The sequence below is a fragment of the Chiloscyllium punctatum genome, chromosome 36 (genome assembly GCF_047496795.1).
Source record: "Chiloscyllium punctatum isolate Juve2018m chromosome 36, sChiPun1.3, whole genome shotgun sequence".
Classification (NCBI taxonomy): domain Eukaryota; kingdom Metazoa; phylum Chordata; class Chondrichthyes; order Orectolobiformes; family Hemiscylliidae; genus Chiloscyllium; species Chiloscyllium punctatum.
The window spans coordinates 31,218,980-31,240,211 of NC_092774.1; the positions used below are offsets into that span (position 1 = coordinate 31,218,980).

The 21,232-nt window shown below is 46.0% G+C and overlaps 1 protein-coding gene and 2 non-coding genes across 3 annotated transcripts in view; all 3 read right to left on the bottom strand.

Annotated features, from left to right (window-relative positions):
- LOC140460322 (uncharacterized) overlaps nt 1-21,232 on the bottom strand; it is a 137,863-nt gene that overhangs the window by 73,466 nt on the left and 43,165 nt on the right. The gene's annotated exons all lie outside the window — the stretch shown is intronic.
- Nucleotides 4,140-4,211, bottom strand: trnae-cuc (transfer RNA glutamic acid (anticodon CUC)). Its single transcript has one exon. It is a non-coding gene; the product is annotated as a tRNA-Glu (tRNA).
- Nucleotides 6,715-6,788, bottom strand: trnan-guu (transfer RNA asparagine (anticodon GUU)). Its single transcript has one exon. It is a non-coding gene; the product is annotated as a tRNA-Asn (tRNA).

Sequence of the window (21,232 nt, forward strand, 5' to 3'; positions counted from 1 at the left end):
AGGACTTCAGATGCTGGAAATCAGAGCTGAAAATGTGTTTCTGGAAAAGCGCAGCAGGTCAGGCACCATCCAAGGAGCAGAAGAATCGACGTTTCGGGCATGAGCCCTTCTTCAGGAAGTTTTAGCTATAAACTATAAACATTCCCTTAGTTAAACATTGTGAAGTGTGAAGCCATTGTTTTAGTCCCGAAGTTCGACCTGAACTCCCCGCTCCCCCATCTCAGTAACTCTATTGACAGCCTTCGTGTCACATTTAAAACTAGGATCAATAGATTCGTGATCAGTTGTGGGATGAACAGTTATAGGAAAAGGGCAGGAAAGTGCAAGTGGAGAATGTCAGATCAGCCACAATCCTATTGAATGAAGAAGCAGGCTCAAGGGGTTGAATGGCTTTTTCCTGTTCCTATTTCTTATGGTTCCCGAGCCCTTACCTCTGAAACAGGGTCCTGGCTTCAGTGTGTGCCATTACTGAGAGTGCTGATGTTCCCTTGTGTAATATCAACAACTTAGCAGCTGCTGAAACCTCTTGCTCCTTTGTTACCTCTAAACACAATATGCCAATTTGTCCAGGGGAGGTGATGGTCGAATTTATTGTCACCAGACTATTCACCCAGGTAATGTCCTGCGGACCTGGGTTCAAAACCTACCACGGCAGATGGTGGAATCTGAATTCAATATAAAACTGGAATTAAGAGTCTAATGATGAAACTGTTGTGGTTTGTTGTAAAAACTTATCTGGTTTCCTGCTGTCCGAACCTGATCTGATCTGATCTACATGTGATTTCAGATCCACTGTCAGCTGGTTGAATCTTCACTGCCCTTTCAGTCAATTCTTAAAGCTCACCTTTTTTAACTATGATGTTGCCAGAATGATTTATAGACGGCATAGGCTGGGACTTTCTTTCACTGGAGTGTAGGAAGTTGAGGGTGGAGGTGATGGAGGTTTATGAAGTCATGAGGGACAAAGATAAGGTGAATAACCAGTGTCTTTTCCTGAAGTGTAGGGGAGTTCAAAGTCTGGGAGTATATTTTTAAGATGAGAGGGAGAAGATTTAAAAAGGACGGAGGGGGGCAACGTTTTTTACATTGAAGTTGGTTCGTGTGTGGAATGAACTGTCAGAGAACGTGGTGGATGCAGGTCATGTTACAATGTTTAAAATTATTTGGATAAGTACATATGAGCCACACACAGGCAGGTGGGTCTAATCTTCCCCCAGATATTCAAAGGGACAGCCAGTCAGAGGGGGGCAGGGCCATGCCTATCGTTGTTGTGTGGCATGTGTGACAGCTGCAACAAGACGTGCCAACTCCTGTGCTCAATGCTCTGACCAATGAAAGCAAGCATGCCAAAAGCCCTCTTCACCACCCTGTCTACCCATGACTCCATTTTCTAGGTGCTAATAACCCGCAACCCTAGATCTCTCTCAGTTTTGGTCCCCTTGGTGTTCTGACTTCTGACTTTTTCAACTCTGGGTTTGTGTTGAACTTGATGGGATACTTTGTCCAACTCAGCATGTTTAAACAGTATCTCTCAGAGGGATTCATCTGAAACTTTTCAGGAGGTGAGCTCAACAAGATTGAACTATTCAAAGTTACTTGGACTCTATTTTAAAGTTACATTAGGACCAGTCGTCAGAGACACATGCAGCATGGAAACAGACCCTTTGGTCCAACTTGTCCATGCTGACCTGATATCCTAAATTAATCTAGTCCCATTTGACAGCACCTGACCCATATACTCTGGCAGCTCATTTCATATATATACCAATGCTCAATGAGCAGCAGTGTCCACTAAAGGCAAAGCTGATAGGATGGTTGAACTCCTACAATGTGGAAACAGGTCCTTCAGCCCAAAACATCTGCACTGATCTTTCGAATAGTAATCCAGTCAGATCCATTTTCCTACCCTCCCTAAATTGCACACAGACCCCGACGGGTGGAATTATTCCTGGGTTCTTGGTGCTATGAGGCAGCAGTGCAATCCATGAGCCACCATGGGGTTGTGGTTGTGGGGTGTAGGGCAGGCAATTGAAGTCCAGCAGAAAACTAAAACAGCGCACCTCCTCTCCCACTGCACCCACTGTCAGGACTGGCAGGATGTTGAGTCCTGGGGGGTGACCCAAGGCAGCGTCGCGGGTGTGTTCTGATTGCTGGGAGCTTTGGTGCCCCTGCTGGTGCTTCCGCAAGTTGCAGGAAAAGATGAACCTCTTCGCACACTCGGGCGGGCTGAAGGGCCTCACCCCAGTGTGGACACACTGGTGCTTCAGCAGAGCGTAGGAATTCAGGGCGCACTCAGGGCAGCAGAAAGGCCTCCCCCCTCCGCCACCACCTCCCGCCTCCGCCACCCCGGGTGGATCAGCTGGTGCTTCAGCAGTGTGGAGGAGCGGGTAAAGCCCTTCCCATACTCGGGGCAGGAGAACGGCTTCTCCCCGGTGTGAATGGACTAGTGTCTCAGCAGGGTTGAGGAACTGCTGAAGGCCTTCCTGCACTTAGGGCAACTGAACAACATCTCCCCGATGGACTAGTGGGCCAGCAGTTCGGAAGAAAGATCAAAGCCCTCCCTGCACTCGGGGCAGAAGAACTGCCTCTCCTCATTGTGGACCCACTGGTATCACAGCAGGTGGGAAGAACTGCTGAAGGCCATCTCGCACTTGGGGCAGGAGAACAGCCTTCCCCGGTGTGGACCAACTGGTGCATCAGCAGGGCAGAGGAATCACTGAAGGCCTTCCCACACTCAGGGCAGCAGAAGGGCCTCTTCCCCTCTGTGGGCCCATTGGTGCTTCAGAATCCTTTCAAATTTCACAATATCCTTCTGATAGGAGGGAGACCAGAATTACATACAATATTCCAAAAGTGGTCTAACCAATGTCCTGTACAGCCACAACATAACTTTCCAACTCCAACACTCAGTTAGAGGATTACGAAAGCTTTCAAAACTCACAAAAAACAAACAGGAAAGAATGGAGGGAAAAACCAAATTTTTGAGAGTCAGCTTGGAAGCATCAATGAGAAATCGGCAGACGTGGTTTATTGGGTACCTGTTCTCCTTAAATATACTATATACGTATTTCTCTTGTGCTCTTCGTAATTTCTCTGTGCTGCAGTGTGTAGCGGCTCGTTGAAATAATGTCCTGTTGAATCTTCGTTTGTGGGTGTTGGGATGATTGCTTCTGTGGTTTAGTATTTGGTTTGTGTGTGTTGTTTTTCTGTCGACGCTTGTTTGAAGTTCCCATTGACTGTTCGCTCTAATGTGACATCTAGAAATGGCACTGTGTGGATGTTTTCCTCCCCTTCAAACCAGGAGCCCCCCTCAGGCCCAAAGTCTCACCACTTGGTCCACCAATATACAGACTCGTCAAAGGCCTCCACTGAAGACTAAAACATCAAGTCGAAGATTCACACCACTCCATTTCCTCCATCCAAGAATTCCTGAAAACCAAAGACACTAAGATTGAAGAGGATGTAATAATGATGTCCTTTGACATAACAGCCCTGTTCAATCTATTAACATCAACGTGGCCAAAGAAAACTGAAGACACTACTCGAACAACCAAAGACACAAACACAGCACCAACTTCATCAGCAAACATAGCACTGTCAACCTCGTGGAACTGTGCCTTACCACCCACTTCATATTCAGTAACAAGCCCTACAAACAAATCAACGAAACATCCATGAAACCACCAGTATCAGGATTCCTAGCAGAAGCAATAATGCAGAGACTCGAACAAACAGCCCTTTCGACGATCCAACCCAAACTTTGAGTCCGCTACAGCGATGACACTTTTGTCATCAGAAAATAAAACAAATTAAAGGAAACCTACAACACCATCAACAATTTCCTTACTGGCATAAAATTCACAAAAGAGGCGAACAACAACAAAGTGCCATTTCTAGATGTCACAGTACAGCGAACAGTCAATGGTAAAATCAAACCAGCGTCTACAGGAAGACAACGCACGTGAACCAAGAACTTAACTACAGAAGTAATCATCCCTACACATAAAAACAAATCTGAGTCAGGTCAGTATTTCAACGAGCCACTGCACACTGCAGCACCCAGGAATTCCGAAGATCAATAAATCACTGCACGGCTCATTTAAGAAGAACGGGCAACCTTCCAACGCTCTGACAATTGCCTCCCTGACTGGGAATCGAACCCAGGCCGCAGCGGTGAGAGCGCCGAATCCTAACCACTAGACCACCAGGGAGATGCGCCTCGACGCTGACAGCTCTACTGAAAATTTTTTTCCTGCCCGGAAATCGAATCCGGGCCACGGTTGTTCGAAGGCCACGGTTGTCATTTCTTGTATCAATTGCTCCCGATGCGGTCTCATCTACATTGGGGAGACTAGAGACTCCTCGCAGAGTCAAGTCACAACGCTTGAAGGAACATCTTCAGGACACCCGCACCAATCAACCCCATCGCCCTCTGGAACAACATTTCAAAACCCCTCCCAGTCTGCCGAGGACATGCAGGTCCTGGGCCTCCTCCATCACCACTCCCTCCCCACCCGATGCCTGGAGGATGAACGTCTTACCTTCCGCCTCAGATAAATTCAACCACAGGCCATCAATGCGGACTTCGCCAGTTTCCTCATTTCCCCTCCTCCCACCTGACCTCAGTTCCAACCTTCCAACTCAGCGCTGTCCTCATGACCTGTCCGACCCGCCAATCTCTCTTCCCACCGACCCGCTCCACCCTCCTCTCTGACCTGTCACTTCCGTCCCCTCCGCCATTCACCTACTGTACTATTTGATACCTTCGGCCCAGCACCCTCCAATTTATCTTTCTACCCTGGAGGCGTCATGCCTTTATTCCTGATGAAGGGCTTTTGCCCGAAACGTCGATTTTCCTGCTCCTCGGAAGCTATCTGACCTGCTGTGCTTTTCCAGCACCACTCTGATCTAAACTCTGGTTTACAGCATCTGCAGTCCTCACTTTTGCCTACCCAATAAACTCAGTGTGCCAATTACACATCAACAAACTTACACAAGCAGACACAACGTCTGCAGAGGCCCTAGCCACATTACTTTACATTAAAGACATCTGGGAAATGATGTCCAGACAACTCAACCCTCTCAGCATCATGGCAGCCCACAAACCTACCAACAGACTGAAACAGCGGCTAATGAACCTGAAATACCCGATACAAACAACCAGCAAACGAATGTTATTTACAAAATACCATACAAGGAAATATATACATGAACTCTGCCACACAGTTCTCTGTGGCAAGAAACGCTGGGATGAGAGAAGGAAGATTTTTTCAGCCAAAACGAATCAGCACTGACTGGACAGCCATTTAAAATCAACGCTGTCAGCCCAGGATGGAAGATCCGAAGGGATGTACCGTTTTCTTATTTCCTGAAGATTTACAAAGCTGAGACTGGGTTTTGGTGTTTGTTCGCTTTCCACTCCCAAGAGCCGCAGTGGTTGGGGCGGTGTGTTGGGGAAAGAGCAATGTGCCGGTGAGCAGCGTGAGGGGCTATTTCAGCTTCCCCTCCTCTGACAGCGCTGTGACTTGACTCTGATGTTCTCAGGGACACTGACTGACGCGAGACAGTGAAAGGAGTCTTGTTCCTGCAGATCGGGAATTCAAACCGTATGCCGGCTTCAGCACAATGAGAAAGATTAATTGGGGTGTGTGAAGAAGCTGTGAGCTGCATTTCAAACAGGTAGGTGGAGTCAGAAGCGTCATCCATTGCGTCTTGGCACTGTGCGTTCCTGACGCCGCCATGCTGCAGAGTTCTGACGTTAACACGGACATGCGCAGCAATGGGAACATTCACAATGTGAACAACCAAAGATAATCACCGTCACTGATTCCCTTCCACAGGCTCAACTTTGTGAAGCAGTATCTTTCACTGGCAAAGGAAACACCTTTGTCCTCAGGTGCCTGCTTCATTCCGATCATGACTTCACGCCCCTCACTGTTCGAGTCTCATTTCCAAATACTTGGCTCATCGCCTCAAAAGCAGCTCTGTGGGTATCTGCTTGTTACACCCTGACAGGCAGTGGGTTGCAGATTCCCGACCAGTCCCAATGTGATTGAAATACTTCAACCGCTCCACTGATTTGCATTTTTAAAAAACCGTGGAGCAATCTCTCTTTCTTTTTGACGACAGTTCTCAACTGTAGTCGGCAGGGTTCACACCTGCGTGGGGAAACCGCAATGGATTTCATGTCCATCGCATTCACCACTCGGCCCATCAATACAGAACCACACTGACAGCTTCATTTCCCAGGTCTCTCTGCCTGTGGAGCTGAGAAAGAGTGATTCATTGCAGAGTTTGTTTGAATCCAATCACTTCACAGGTTTCAAAAGGGTTAAATATCTGCAAATGGCGAGTCTGGATGTTTCATCCCAAAAGATGAAATGGACGGTCAGTTAAAAACAAGAACAGAAATTGCAGGAGCAATTCAGCAGGTCAGGCAGCATCCGTGAAAAGAGAATCAGAGACAACATTTCAGAATTCTTTTTTCCCTCATCCAGGTTCAGCCAAACCTGCTGAGTTTTTCCAGCAGTTTCGCTTTCTGTCTCGCATTCTCAGCACCCGCAGTCCTTCACGTTAGAAATTCAATCAATTCAGAAACCTGTTTGTGCTTCCTCAGTGGAAAAGATTTCCGTTTGGGAAACATTTTCCTGACACCATTAAAAACGTGCACTTTCGCAGCCAAGAAAGCGGTACGAGCGAGAATAAGAAGCACTCCGTCCCTGGGTGGTTTCGAACCACCAACCTTTCGGTTAACAGCCGAACGCGCTGACCAATTGCGCCACAGAGACAGGTCGGAGTTCCAGCCGCACAGTGTCTTTGAGGACGCTACTATTCAATTCATAATTCAACCCGCCCCGCCCAAAATTGCCATTGTCTTCTATCAGTGTTACTTTTCCATAACAAAGCCTTGGACATTCAGTATGGAGACATGGGAACAGCCTGATCCCACCATCTGCAGGCACATCCATGTCACGAGGAACGAGCTCTCCTACACTGGGACCGTCGCCCTCCGAGCCTTTCAGTGTTTTGCCTCTACCCGAATTTCCTCATTGGCCCCGAGCCGAGAAGGGGTTTGAATTCCTGATGTGCAGAGAATTCCATCAATGTCTCGGGTCAGTTCATGTCCCGAGAATATCAGAGTCAATCAGCCTCTTAAACAAAGGGACGGTGTCTGGACTGTCTCTGCTCAGTCGGACAGTTCATCCTTCATTCTCCTCTAATTCCACTTCCCAAAGAGTTTCTAAAGATTCACAAAGCTGGAGACTAGGATTTGTGTTTTACTTCCTGAACATTTTTCCACCTGCTAACTGACGATATTTTGCCAAAACCTCTTCCCCATTGTAACATTTGCATCATGTCCAGGGATGAGCAATTTCCATTTTGTGGAGACATTCCCAAGTTTGGGAATGTTCTCTTTGGAGCAAAGATGGTTAACTGGAGATTTCCAGGGGTTCTTGTCAATGATGGGAGAAGACGTGGTGTTTTCGCTGCTCGTTGGATGCTGCCTGAACTGCTGTGCTCTTCCAGCACCACTAATCCAGTATTTGGTTTTCAGCATCTGCAGTCATTGTTTTTACCATGTTGATTTTACCCCAACTGCGAATCCTCTTGCAAGGATGCCTGCCTTGAAGAAGTTTTCCTCCTCTCTCTACAAGAATCTCAGGGAGTCCCTCTCCCACTGCAACTCCCAGGTCATTTCCTCTGCTCTGAAGCTCTTCAACCATGTTGTGAAACAAACTCGGTACCATAGCCACATTTGCCTAGTTTCAAACTTCCAGCTCAGTTACTGTCTCCTTGACTTGTCTGACCTGCCTATCTTCTTTTCCACCTATCCACTCCACCCTCTCCTTCTTGACCTGTCACCTTCATCTCCTCCCCCACTCACCCATTGTACTCTATGCTACTCTCTCCCCACCCCCACCCTCCTCTAGCTTATCTCTCCATGCTTCAGGCTCACTGCCTTTATTCCTGATGAAGGGCTTTTGCCCGAAACGTCGATTTCGCTGCTCGTTGGATGCTGCCTGAACTGCTGTGCTCTTCCAGCACCACTAATCCAGTATTTGGTTTTCAGCATCTGCAGTCATCGTTTTTACCTTAATGATCAGAAGAACCTATTGCCACTGACTAGGGTCAGTTACCAGAGGACAGGGATTACAGTTCTTTAATGGAAAGCAGCATTTGTGTAGAACAAACACAGCGAATACTGCAGAAAGCCAACGGGTAGAGTAGCATCAGTGGAAAGGTAAACAGAGCCGACGTTTTGAGTGTGCTACGGTTTTTGTTCAGAACTCAGTGTTTTGCCTCTTCCCGAAGTTGGTCCAGGTCTGTGTCTCAATTGGCAAACACATGGCAAGTGCAGTGCTGCAATGTGAAGTTAGAGCCTTTGCTGTTTAAAAAAAAGCAGTGCATTGTTGAAATGGTGACATATTGAAATGTGGAGAAAGTGAGGACTGGAGGTGAAAGTCGAAAAATGTGGCACTGGAAAAGCACAACAGGTCAGGCAGCATCTGAGGAGCAGGACAGGGAACGTTTCGGGCACAAGCCCTTCATCAGGAATGATGTATGGATGTACTAAGGGGTCTCAGAGTCCCTCCACACCAGTCAATGCCAGTTGTCGGGCAGATGCAGCAGGCAATGACCGAGGCAAGTGATATATTACGAAGAGGAATTGAGTTTAGAAGTGGGGTCATTGAACAATAGACAATAGACAATAGACAATAGATGCAGGAGTAGGCCATTCTGCCCTTCGAGCCTGCACCGCCATTCATAATGATCATGGCTGATCATTCCCAATCAGTATCCTGTTCCAGCCTTATCTCCATACCCCTTGACTCCACTATCTTTAAGAGCTCTATCCAATTCTTTCTTAAAAGAATCCAGAGACTGGGCCTCCACTGCCCTCTGGGGCAGAGCATTCCACAGAGCCACCACTCTCTGGGTGAAGTAGTTTCTCCTCATCTCTGTCCTAAATGGTCTACCCCGTATTTTTAAGTTGTGTCCTCTAGTTCGGCACTCCCCCATCAACGGAAATATGTTCCCTCCTGCCAGAGTGTCCAGTCCTTTCACAAGCCTATACGTTTCAATCGGATCCCCTCTCAGTCTTCTAAACTCAAGGGTATACAAGCCCAGTCGCTTCAGTCTTTCCGTGTAAGGCAATCCTGCCATTCCAGGAATTGACCTCGTGAACCTACGCTGCACTCCCTCAATAGCCAGAATGTCTTTCCTCAAATTTGGAGACCAGAACTGTACACAGTACTCCAGGTGTGGTCTCACCAGGGCCCTGTACAGCTGCAGAAGCACCTCTTTGCTTCTATACTCAATCCCTCTTGTTATGAAGGCCAGCATGCTATTAGCCTTCTTCACGACCTGCTGTACCTGCATGCTTGCCTTCATTGACTGGTGGACAAGAACACCCAGATCTCTCTGAACAGCCCCTTTACCTAATTTGATACCATTGAGGTAGTAATCTGCCTTCCTGTTCTTGCCACCAAAGTGGATAACCAGACATTTATCCACATTAAACTGCATCTGCCATGCATCTGCCCACTCACCTAACTTGTCCAGGTCACCCTGTAATCCCCTAACATCCTCATCACATTTCACCCTACCACCTAGCTTTGTGTCATCAGCAAATTTGCTAATGTTATTGCTGATACCATCTTCTATATCATTTACATATATTGTAAAAAGCTGCGGTCCCAGCACGGATCCCTGCGGTACCCCACTGGTCACTGCCTGCCATTTCGAAATGGAGCCGTTAATCACTACCCTTTGTTTCCTATTAGCCAACCAATTCTCTATCCAATCTAGTACTTTGCCCCCAATCCCGTGCGCCCTAATTTTACTCACTAACCTCTTGTGTGGGACTTTATCAAAAGCTTTCTGAAAGTCCAGGTACACTACATCCACTGGATCTCCCTCGTCCATCTTCCGAGTTACATCCTCAAAAAATTCAAGAAGATTAGTCAAGCATGATTTCCCCTTCATAAATCCATGCTGACTCTGTCCTATCCTGTTACTATTATCCAGATGTGCCGTAATTTCATCCTTTATAATAGACTCCAGCATCTTTCCCACCACTGAGGTCAGACTAACTGGTCTATAATTTCCTGCTTTCTCCCGCCCACCCTTCTTAAAAAGTGGCACAACATTAGCCGCCCTCCAATCCTCAGGAACCAACCCCGATTCTATTGAACTCTGGAAAATAATCACCAGCGCATCCACAATTTCCCGAGCCACCTCCTTCAGTACCCTGGGATGCAGGCCATCAGGTCCCGGAGACTTATCAACCTTCAGACCTAACAGTCTCTCCAACACCAAATCCTGGCAAATAGAAATTCCCTTAAGTTCAGGTCCTTCAGCCACTGTTACCTCAGGGAGATTGCTTGTGTCTTCCCCAGTGAACACAGATCTGAAGTACCCATTTAATTCCTCTGCCATTTCTTCGTTCCCAGTAATATATTCCCCTGCTTCTGTCTTCAAGGGCCCAATTTTTGTCCTAACCATTTTTTTGCCTTGGACATACCTAAAAAAGCTTTTACTATCCTCCTTTATATTCTTGGCCAGTTTACCTTCGTACCTCATTTTTTCTCTGCGTATTTCCTTCTTACTAATCCTCTGTTGTTCTTTAAAAGCTTCCCAGTCCTCCGTTTTCCCGCTTATCTTCGCTAAGTTATACTTTTTCTCTTTTAACCTTATATGTTTCTTTACTTCCCTTGTCAGCCACGGCCGCCCATGTCTCCTCCTGGGATCTTTCTTCCTTTTAGGAATGAACTGATCCTGCATCTTCTGCATTATACACAGAAATATCCGCCATTGTTCCTCCACGGTCTTCCCTGTTAAGGTATTAAACCATTGAACTTTGGCCAGTTGCTCCCTCATAGCTCCATATTTCCCTTTATTCAACTGAAATATTGTCACTTCAGATTGTACCCACTCCCTCTCAAATTGCAGATTGAAGCTTATTGTATTATGATCACTACTTCCCAATGGCTCCTTCACTTCGAGGTCACTGACCAATTCTGGTTCGTTACACAATACCAGATCCAGAATCGCCTTATCCCTGGTCGGCTCCAGCACCAGCTGCTCTAAAAATCCATCTCTGAGGCACTCCACAAAGTCTCTTTCTTGAGGCCCGATACCATCCTGATTCACCCAGTCTACCTGCATGTTAAAATCCCCCATAACAACTGTAGTAACATCTTTGCGACAAGCCAATTTCAGCTCCTGATTCAACTTACCTCCAAAATCCAGACTACTGTTTGGGGGCCTGTAGATGACTCCCATGAGGGTCTTTTTACCCTTAGTGTTTCGAAGCTCTATCCACACTGACTCTACATCCCCTGACTCTAGGTCCGCCCGCGCAAGGGACTGAATATCCTCCCTTACCAACAAGGCCACCCCACCCCCTCTGCCCGTCAGTCTATCCTTACGATAACACGTGTAGCCTTGAATATTCATTTCCCAGGCCCTGTCCCCATGAAGCCACGTCTCAGTTATCCCCACAATATCGTATCTGCCAATTTCCAAAAGAGCCTCAAGCTCATCCACCTTGTGTCTAATGCTTCGTGCATTCATATATAGAATTTTTAATTTGTTACTGCTCTCACCCTTCCCCTCAACCCTTATTTCACTCAACTTTACAGCATGATGCCTTTTCCAGTTTTCTGCCTCCTTGATACAGTTGTCTTTCTTGACTTCTCTTGTTCTACCTACCCCTTCAATTTCCTTTTTAAACATCCAGCTTGTCCCCTCCCCCCCGCTACTTAGTTTAAATGTAGCGGTGTTGCAGCAGAAAACCTGCCTGCCAGAATGCCGATCCCTGTTGTATTAAGGTGCAAGCCATCTCTCTTGTAGAATTTATGGTTACCATAAGATATACCCCAGTGATCCAAGAACTTGAAACCTTGCTTCCTGCACCAGTTCCCCAACCACACGTTCAAGTCCATTATCTCCCGGTTTCTGGCCACACTAGCCCGAGGAACCGGAAGCAAACTGGAGATAACCACCTTGGACGTCCTGCTTTTTAGCCTTCTTCCTAGTTCTGCGAAGTCTCGCTGTAGTAAGGCTAAGTGCATCTGAGTTTTGAACAACAAAGAAGTGGATGATTACCGGGGGAGGTAAGAAAATGGTTTTAAGACCAGTACAGGTCATTCACAGAGTCTGACAGCACTGAACAGACCCTTCATCCAACTAGCCCGTGCTGAGTATGTTCTCAAACTAAACTCGGCACACCTACCAGTGTTTGGCCCATAAACCTTCGAAAGTTTCGTATTCATGTACTTATCCAAATATCTTTTCAACGTTGTAACTGTACAGGTATAAAATCATGAGGGGCATGGATAGGATTAATAGACAAAGTCTTTTCCTGGGGTGGGTGAGTCCAGACCGAGAGGGCATGGGTTTCGTGTTAGAGGGGAAAGATACAAAGAGACCAAAGGGGCAACTTTTTCACGCAGAGGATGGTACGTTTATTGAATGATCTGCCAGAGGAAGTGGTGAAGGCTAGTACGATTGCAACATTTAAAATGCATTTGGGTAGGTGTATGATTAGGAAGGGTTTGGAGGGATATGGGGCCGTGTGCTGTCAGGTGGGACTAGATTGGGTTGGGATAGTTGGTCGGCATGGACAAGTTGGACCAAACAGTCTGTTTCTGTGCTGTACATCTCTATCTCAATGTTCAACATACTCAGTGACCTAGCCTCCACAGTTTTCTGTGACAATGAATTCCATAGATTCACCACTCTCTGGCTAAAGAAATTGCTCCTAATCTCCATTCTCCCTTTATGCTCAGGCTATGCCCATTGGTATTAGTCTCTCCTCCCAATGAAAACATCTTCCCAATATCCACTCTGTCCAGGCCGTTCAATGTTCTGTACGGTTCAGTTAGATCCCCCTTGAATGTGGGCCTGTTAATCAGCATGAACCAAACCCTTCAGATTGAGGACATCCGTGATTAGATTCAACAAAGTGAGAACAGAGGGCGAGAGTTTGGGATGGAGATTTTCAGCTTTTAGGGAATAAGGTAGGAAAGAAAGTTTAATATAAATTATAATTGATCAGATGAGCCGATGGGCCAAGAATTGTGGATGGAGTTTAATTTAGACAAATATGAGCTGTTGCATTTTGATGAGGCAACTCAAGGCAGGACCAATGTGGTTAATGGTAAATTAATGGAATTCTGTGCTCAAGGAAGCAGTAGAGGCAGCTTCATTAAGACACTGTTGGATGGGTTTTTTGCGAGGTAAGGGAACTCAGGGAAGTTGGGATAATGCAACTAGGAGGAGCTGAGACGATTGATCGATCCGCCATGATTTTAATGAATGGCGGAGCAGGGTCGATGGGCCAAATGGCCTACTCCTTCTATTACTTTGAAACGATAACCCTGCGTTTCCCATGGCCAACCCACCTAACCTGCACATCCCTAAACACTGGGCAATTTAGCATAGCCAATCCAAATCAAGGCCAGTGAGCAATGTAGTGATGTGGAAACCAAACACCAGAGAATGATAGAAAGGGACAAGAAGAATAAATGTACTAGCAATCAAAACTGGATTCTAACCATCACAAAAAATAAGACTACAAGCTCAGTATATGAATGTGTGCTGCATTGTAACAAAAGCGATTTAATTGACTGCACACATTGTAGAGAATAATTATGATCTGAGACTCCTTACAGAGATATGGCTTCAGAATGACAAGGATTGGATCCGGAATATCGAGGGGAGACGCGGCATTCAAGTCGAGTTAGGAGCTCAGTAAAGGTAGAGGGTGGGCACTGCTAATCAAAGCACTGATAGCATGGTAGTGTGGTGTCAGCTCGGATTTCAGGTCCTGATTTCTCTGTCCTCTAATCTCCCTGTTCCCACAGAGTTAAATGTTGTCTGTTCTCAGCTCTGCTCGATTTCTGTTGAAGCTTTAACCCCCTTTTACACCTTCTGGAGCAATAAAATATTCTGAGCCTCCTGGGAATGACACCTTATCTATACCCCTTCTGATTTTAAAAATCTCTATAAGGTTAACTGTCAACTTCCTCGGCTCCATTGGAAAAATGTCCCAGATTCTTCTTAACTCAAACCCGCCATTCCCTGCAACACGCTGGTAAAGTCGGGAATAGGGAATTGTATCAAATCACATAAACGTACTGTCTGAAACAATCTAGCTGTGTTCTGGCCTGAGATATTGAGAGTCCCTGGTGTAAGTAATTACGAATGCAATAATTTTGGTCACGGAATTGAACAATCATTTTGCAACAAAGGGATCTACTTTGATAAGGAGGTAGTGGTCATTTCTAGGGTAAGTGAACAGTTTGTAGATCAGGGAGATGAAGTTCCAGACACTTGGGAAGGGCAAGAAATGAATTTGATAAATAAGACAAAGAACTGTGGATGCTGGAAATCTGAAACAAAAACTGAAAACACTGGAAAAACTCAGCTGGACTGGAAGCATCTGTGAAGAGAAAGCAGAGTTAAAGTTTCGAGTCCAACAACTCCTCTTCAGGATTCTGAAATAGTTTGTGAGAACCCCTTAAGTTATCTGCCGAGCTTTAAGACCACAATACACAGGAGCAGGATGAGGCCATTTGGCCCATCGAGTCTGCTCGACCAGTCGATCATGGCTGATGTGTTTCTCTATCCCATTCTGCTGCCCTCTCCTCATAACCCTTGACCCCTTATTAATCAAGAACCTATCTCTGTCTTAAATGCCCTCAATGACTTGGCATCCTCAACCCTTCTCCTCGTGGAAACATCATCTCCACGTCCACACTGTCCAGTCATAGAGTAGCACAGCGCTGCCTGACCCACTGTGATCTCCAGCATTTGTTGTTTTCAGGAAGGATTCCAGCATCTCCAACAACGCGCTTCTAAATTTTGTGCCCAGTTGGTTAGCTCTCCCTGGATGCGGTGAGATTTAACCTTACTCAACAATCCACTGCGTAGTACAATTAACAAAGTTCCCAGCCCCCACCTCTTTCTGCACACATGGGCCGCACGATGGATCAGTGGTTCGCACTGCTGCCTTACAGCGCCAGGGATCCACTTTCGATTCCAGCCTTGGGGCGACTCTCTGTGTGGAGTTTGCACATTTTCCCTGCCGTGTCTGCTGGGTTTCACCCGGGTGCTCTGGTTTCCGCCCAAAATCTAAAGGTGTTCAGTTTCGGGAGAAGTGGCCATCCTAGATGGGCCCATAGTGTGCAGTAAGTGTAGTGGAATGGGATAGGGGAATGTGTCCACATGAGTTACTCTTTGGATGGTCGGTGTGGACTTGTTGGGCTGAATGGCGTGTTTCCACATTGCAGGAATTCTACGTGGCATTCCCCCAACTCCAGAGTCTCAGCAGCCTTGGCTTTTTCCATGGACAGTGTGGGGGAGGGAAACAATGTTTTACACGGGAGTAAGGTTCTGTGAGTGTGAAGCTAAAAGGAAACGCAGTGCATTGCTTGAGCTGTTTTCCCCGGTATACCAGAGGCTGAGGGGTGATCTTACAGACGTTTATTGAATCATGAGAGGCATGGATAGGGTAAATAGACAAGGTCATTTCCCTGGGATGGGAGAAGTCCAGAACAGGAGGATAATATGTTTGAGGTGAGGGAGGCAAGTGTAAGGAATGATCTGCCCGAGGAAGTGGTGGATGTAGGTCCAATTATAACATTTAAAAGGCATCTGGATGGGTATATGAATAGGAAGAGTTCAGAGGGATATGGGCCAAGTGCTGGTAAATGCGACGAGATTAATTTAGGCTATGTGGTCGGCACGAATGATTTGGCCTGAAGGACCTGTTTCTGTGCTGTGTATCTCTATGACTCTGGCTTGCCCGTAATGTTTGCCCTGCCTATGTGTTCAGTTTCTGTCTGGTGTCGGTGTCAATGCCTTGATATCTCATTTCCTCCATCCCCCCACTTCCACCTCCCCAGATGTTAACCATTTCGTGTCTGGTTGTCTCTCAAGAAGCTGCATTGAAGGTTCATCCTGAATTAACACTTTTTTTTGCTTCCCAAAATCAGACTTACTCACTCCTAGATGTCGTGAAAGATACTAACTTTCAGGTGGAGGTATCCAAAATTCAGAGGTGTCTGTCTTGATGTTTTCACTTTTCGGTCTCTGTAAGATCCTGAATCAGTACCGTCGGGTGAATTAGTTTGAGCGGAGTGAGAATAGAGGGATGAAAGGGAGTGCGATGGGGCTTTCAATTTTGTGGAAATAGAAAAGAATATTCTGCAGAAAGTAGAATTGCTTGTTTGGAATTTCTAACCTGGACTGACAGTAATGTCTTTTGTAATCTCTTTTGACAGATTATTTGAAGATCTGAAGACGGACGTTTCAATATCAATAGATGAAGAGCTTTGCCTGAAACATTGACTCTGCTGCTCCTCAGATGCTGCCTGATCTGCTGTGCTTTGACTCTGACTCCAGCATTTGCAGTCCTCAATTTCACGTCAATGTCTGGCAGTCACTGAATCCATCGGGACGATAACAATTTTCGACTATGATTCTGTGAGAAGGAAACAAGCTTTTTGGTTCCTCTTTCAGTCCGTTTTCAGCATCAGTGAGACTGGATGAGAGACCCGACTATTGCAGCACTCTGACTGTGGAGCCAGTAAAAGTTATACATTTGGGAAAAGTAATTCACGGCGGGAAGGTGCTGTACATGCGTTTGTGTGCAGCTGAAGCTTCGGTCATGGAGAAACCCAAGGAATCCCGTCCCGTGGAGAAACCATGAAAATATGGCGACTGTGGGAAAGGCATCCGTTTCCCATCTGACCTGGAGACTCATGGGCGCCGTCACACCGGGGTGAGACTGTCCTCCTGCTCTGAGTGCGGGAAGACCTTCAGCAATTCCCATGCACTGCAGAGGCACCAGGGGGTCCACACAGGCGAGTGGTCATTCTCCTGCCCCGAATGCGGGAAGGCCTTCAGCTATTCCTCCGTCCGACTGACCCACCGCTGGGTCCACATATTAGAGAAGCCCTTCAGCTGTTCCAAGTGCGGGAAGGCCTTCAAAGATACCTCTGCCCTGCTGAGGCACCAGCGGGTCCACACCGGGGAGAGCCCGTTCTCCTGCCTGAAGTGTGGGAAGGGCTTTACCCAGGCATCCCACCTTCGGGTCCATACGGGGGAGAGGCCTTTCACCTGTCCAGAGTGCGGGAAGGCCTTCAGCAATTCCTCACACCTGCTGAGGCACAGGTGGGGCCATACCGGGGAGAGGCCGTTCACCTGCCCCGAGTGGAAGCAGAGGTTCTCATCATTCTGCACCTTGCAGAAGCACCAGCGGGCGCACCAGTGCTCCCAACAATCTGATTCTGCTGGTGAAGCTGCTGTGGGTCACTGAGAGGACTGAACCCCTGCACATTCTGACAGTGCTTATAGTGGGAGAGTCGGTCGGTTTTTTTTTGTTTTATGCCGTCGTGCTCCCCCACCCCTGCAACTTTGCTTCCATTGGGCACTGCTGCTCGTTGAGACCAGGAGCTGTTCTCTCCAGATTCTACTGTCCTGTAAAAGAATTGTTGTCTCTTTCTGGGAATGAGTCCCAGCCTGTAAGAAACAGCTGAATACTGGGGTGTCTATTCACATTCAGCAGTGACTTTTAAATTAGATTTACAGTTACGTGTCTGTGAAACAGTAATAGTCCAAAGATTGCACAAAGGCTTGGCAATCCATTGTTGGAAACTGTTTGCTTGAATTGGTATGTTTTAAAAAATGTTTTTAAAAAATTTGGCACTTAAGTCTCTGTCTCTGAGATGGTGGGGGACTTGATCAAAGGGTTTAAATCATTGCTATTAATTAGATTATCTTCTTTAACTTTGCCCTAGAAAATTTGCCGTATTTATAATTATTCGTTTTTGTTTAAATTATAATGTTGATGTGCAAGATCTGTTCTTCACCAAGTCTCGTTTGGGACAGTTGAGAAATTGAGGGATATTGCATGTTTAAATTTCACTGTGTTGTGAATCTGGAGTCAGTGACAGTCATTTGTATTGGATTCCTTACCCTTAGTTGTCGTGTCTTCCAAACCAAGTATTCACTATGGTAGTGAGTTCTGCAGTCTCACCACACTCTGAGGTTTTTCGTGAAATCCTTAGTAGAGAATTGTAAGGGAAAATGTTGACGAGGGCAGAATATAGGGTCTTAACTGCAAATGTCAGGAAGACATTCGACAAAGTAAAAACATGACAATGTATAGACAAATAAAGAACTTTGACAGCAATGAGGAGGTCACACGTTAGAGTTCAAGATAATGGTCGTGACAAAAAGAAACAGTACTTGGCAGATCTTGGATATTGTAATTAAGCAAGTTTCTAGATGCTGTAGTTGGTTGAATACGATAATAAGAGATGAAATAACCAAAACCACTCATGTAATTTGATGTCGATAACCATAAAGCAAGTGCATAGTATTGATTATTATAGGCCAATTGCGTGCAATTAGACCATTCAGCCCATCGAGTCAACATTGACTGACCGTCCCACCCAGACCCAGTTCGTTACCCTATCCCTGTAACCCTGCATCTCCCATGGTCAGTCTACCATCAACTGCATGTCCTTTGGACCGTGGGAGGAGGCCAGAGCACCACAGGAAGCCAACGCAGACACAAGTGGAGAATGTGCAAACTCCACACAGACAGTCTGCCCGAGGGTGGGATCAAATCCAGGTCACTGATGCCGTGAGGCAGCAGTGCTCACCACCGTGCCACCACCACATGCTGCTCTCTAAAGAAGTGAATTTCAAAGACTCGGGAACACTTGAGGGAAAACAAAACTCTCCTATCTAAAGTGAGAGACTAGTCTCTGGCTAGAATTGAGTTGACATTACATTTGCATTAAGTCCTCTCCAGATGTTATACAGCTCCATTGGATCATCTGTTTCTTCTAAACTCAAACTGATGCAAGCCCAGCCTGACATCCCCTTGTCCCCGATTATAAGTTGAGTAAATGAGCGACCCTCGACCTCACTGGCATGACAAAGGATGCCCTCAATCCAAGTTGACCTTAACTGTCCAACCTCTTAACCTCCACGCCACAATGTGGTCAGCCGCAACTCAGCCCTGAACGAGAGCAGAAGAACTGAATAGACAGCAGTGAGGTGGACATTGCATTCCCAGAGAATATTGTTCAAGTGTGAAATTTGTTCAGCTCACATTCGGATCACTGCAGGGACTATGTCTTTGATCCAAATAACAGTCTAGTTTTGTTGTACATTGTGTGTGTTTTATCTGTGTTTCACTACATGATTTTCTGTTGCTGTCATTCCCATTAGGATGTGTGAATTCAGTACCAGATAATACTTCAGTTCTCAATTTTCCTTGAGGGTTAGTGTAGGACGTACTAAGTGTCAGTCAGAATGGAAGAAGCTCTACTGTTTATTTAACCCTCTGCTGTCATTGTCCTGGGACTGTATGAATGGGGAAGTGTAGAGGAAGTTTTACTCTAACCCAATGTATCTAACCCAATGCAGTCTCTGTCTTGGCAGTGTTTGTTGGGGACAGTGTTGAGGTAGCTTCACTTGCAATTGAAGAGTAGAGGAAGCTTTATTCTGATTGTCATCCCATGCTGTCCTTGTCCTGGGAGGTTTAGATGGCATCTATAATTGAAGTGAATGCAGACTTGGCTGTGGGAGTGGAGGGTACTTGGACCTGAGCACACCCATCTTTGAGATTGCTGTGCTGATCAAGACAATCTCAGACACCTTCATGCACTTTTCCAACCAACCACAGGGTGGTTAAGGATGGGTATAAATGCTGGCATTGCCAGCGATGCCCACACCCCATGCATGAATAAATACTTTCTGTTTAAAAGTTTACATTCACGTTCCAAACCCTCTAATGTATGATTACTTACATGGAAAATTCTTGTCTGTTTGTAATTTCATTTTAAAACATAGGAATGTGTCAACCATGTAGAAATATAACAAGAAAAACAAATGGAGAATTTAACAGGTAATGAGCAGGAACAGAATGCTGAGTCAGCCTGACCTCCATGGCTGAGAGAGTTCTCCCAGATGTTGAAGTTACACCAGTGCCTTTTACTCTTGCAGCTTCCCCAAAAGTTTGTCCCTGATGTAAGATCATTCAATGACCCGAAGTACGAACTGTTTTTATCTCCATAACTGGTGCCAGACTTGCTGAGTAATTCCAGCCCTTCTGCTCGACCCTTTTATGGGATTTGAGCTTCCCTAAGTCAGTGTAATGAAGAACTGCAGATGATGGAGATCTGAAACACAAAAATGCGTCAAATGCTGGAGAAACTCAATAGGACTGGCAGCACATGTGGAGAGAGAAGCAGAGTTAGCATTTCAAGTGCTGTGACCCTTCTTCACAACTGTTCTGGACTCAAGCCAGGATATTGTCTTTGTTTCTTTCTCTGTCTCTCCACCAGTGTTGCCAGACTGGCTGAGTTTCTCCAGCAATTTCTGTTATGACACTTTCACACGGTTGATATTTGTTATCCATCCCTAAGTGCAAGGTGTCTTGCTTGTGCCAATTCAGAGGGCAGTTTAAGAGTCAACCACATTGCTGTCGGTCTGGAGTCACATGTAAGTCAGACCATGCAGGGATGGCAGTTTCCCTCTTGAAAGGACATTGGTGAACATGGGTTTTTAGGACAATTGACGTCAGTGCCATCGATACCATACTGAGACTTACTTTGTGTTCCCCATTGATGATTTGAATTATTCTCATCTCACCTCTTGCTGTGGTGGGATTTGAACTCATGTTCCCTGGATTACTCATCCTGTGACGTTATGACGACACTGTTGTTTCCCATTCGTTGCTATTTTGTGTTTGTTGTTCACGTCTTTGTCTTCTGATGTTTGGGAAATTGAACCTGTTTAAAAGATTGCCCTAAACTTGTCCCTTTGACCAAGTATTTTGTCACCTGTCTCATCTGTGCTCCGGTCTTGTGATTTTTAAAGGAATTCTCATAATGTTCATGTGAAGCATTTTGACATAGTAAACTGAACCACAGGTATTATTTGAATGCAGCTTGTGTCCCTATCTTAATATCTGAAAGTACAGGGTCATATTTTAAATGTAGAAGACAAAAATGAGGATGATTTCTTTTCTTTCTGAGGGTTGTGTGTCTTATTCAAAAGGCAGTGGATTCAAAATCTTTAAGGCAGAGGTAGATAGGTTCTTGATAACCAAGTGGATGAAAGATTGTCGGGGATGTGTTGGAATGTAGAGTTGAGGTTGAATTCAGATCAGCCATGATCTTATTGAATGCTGCAGCAGGCTCGA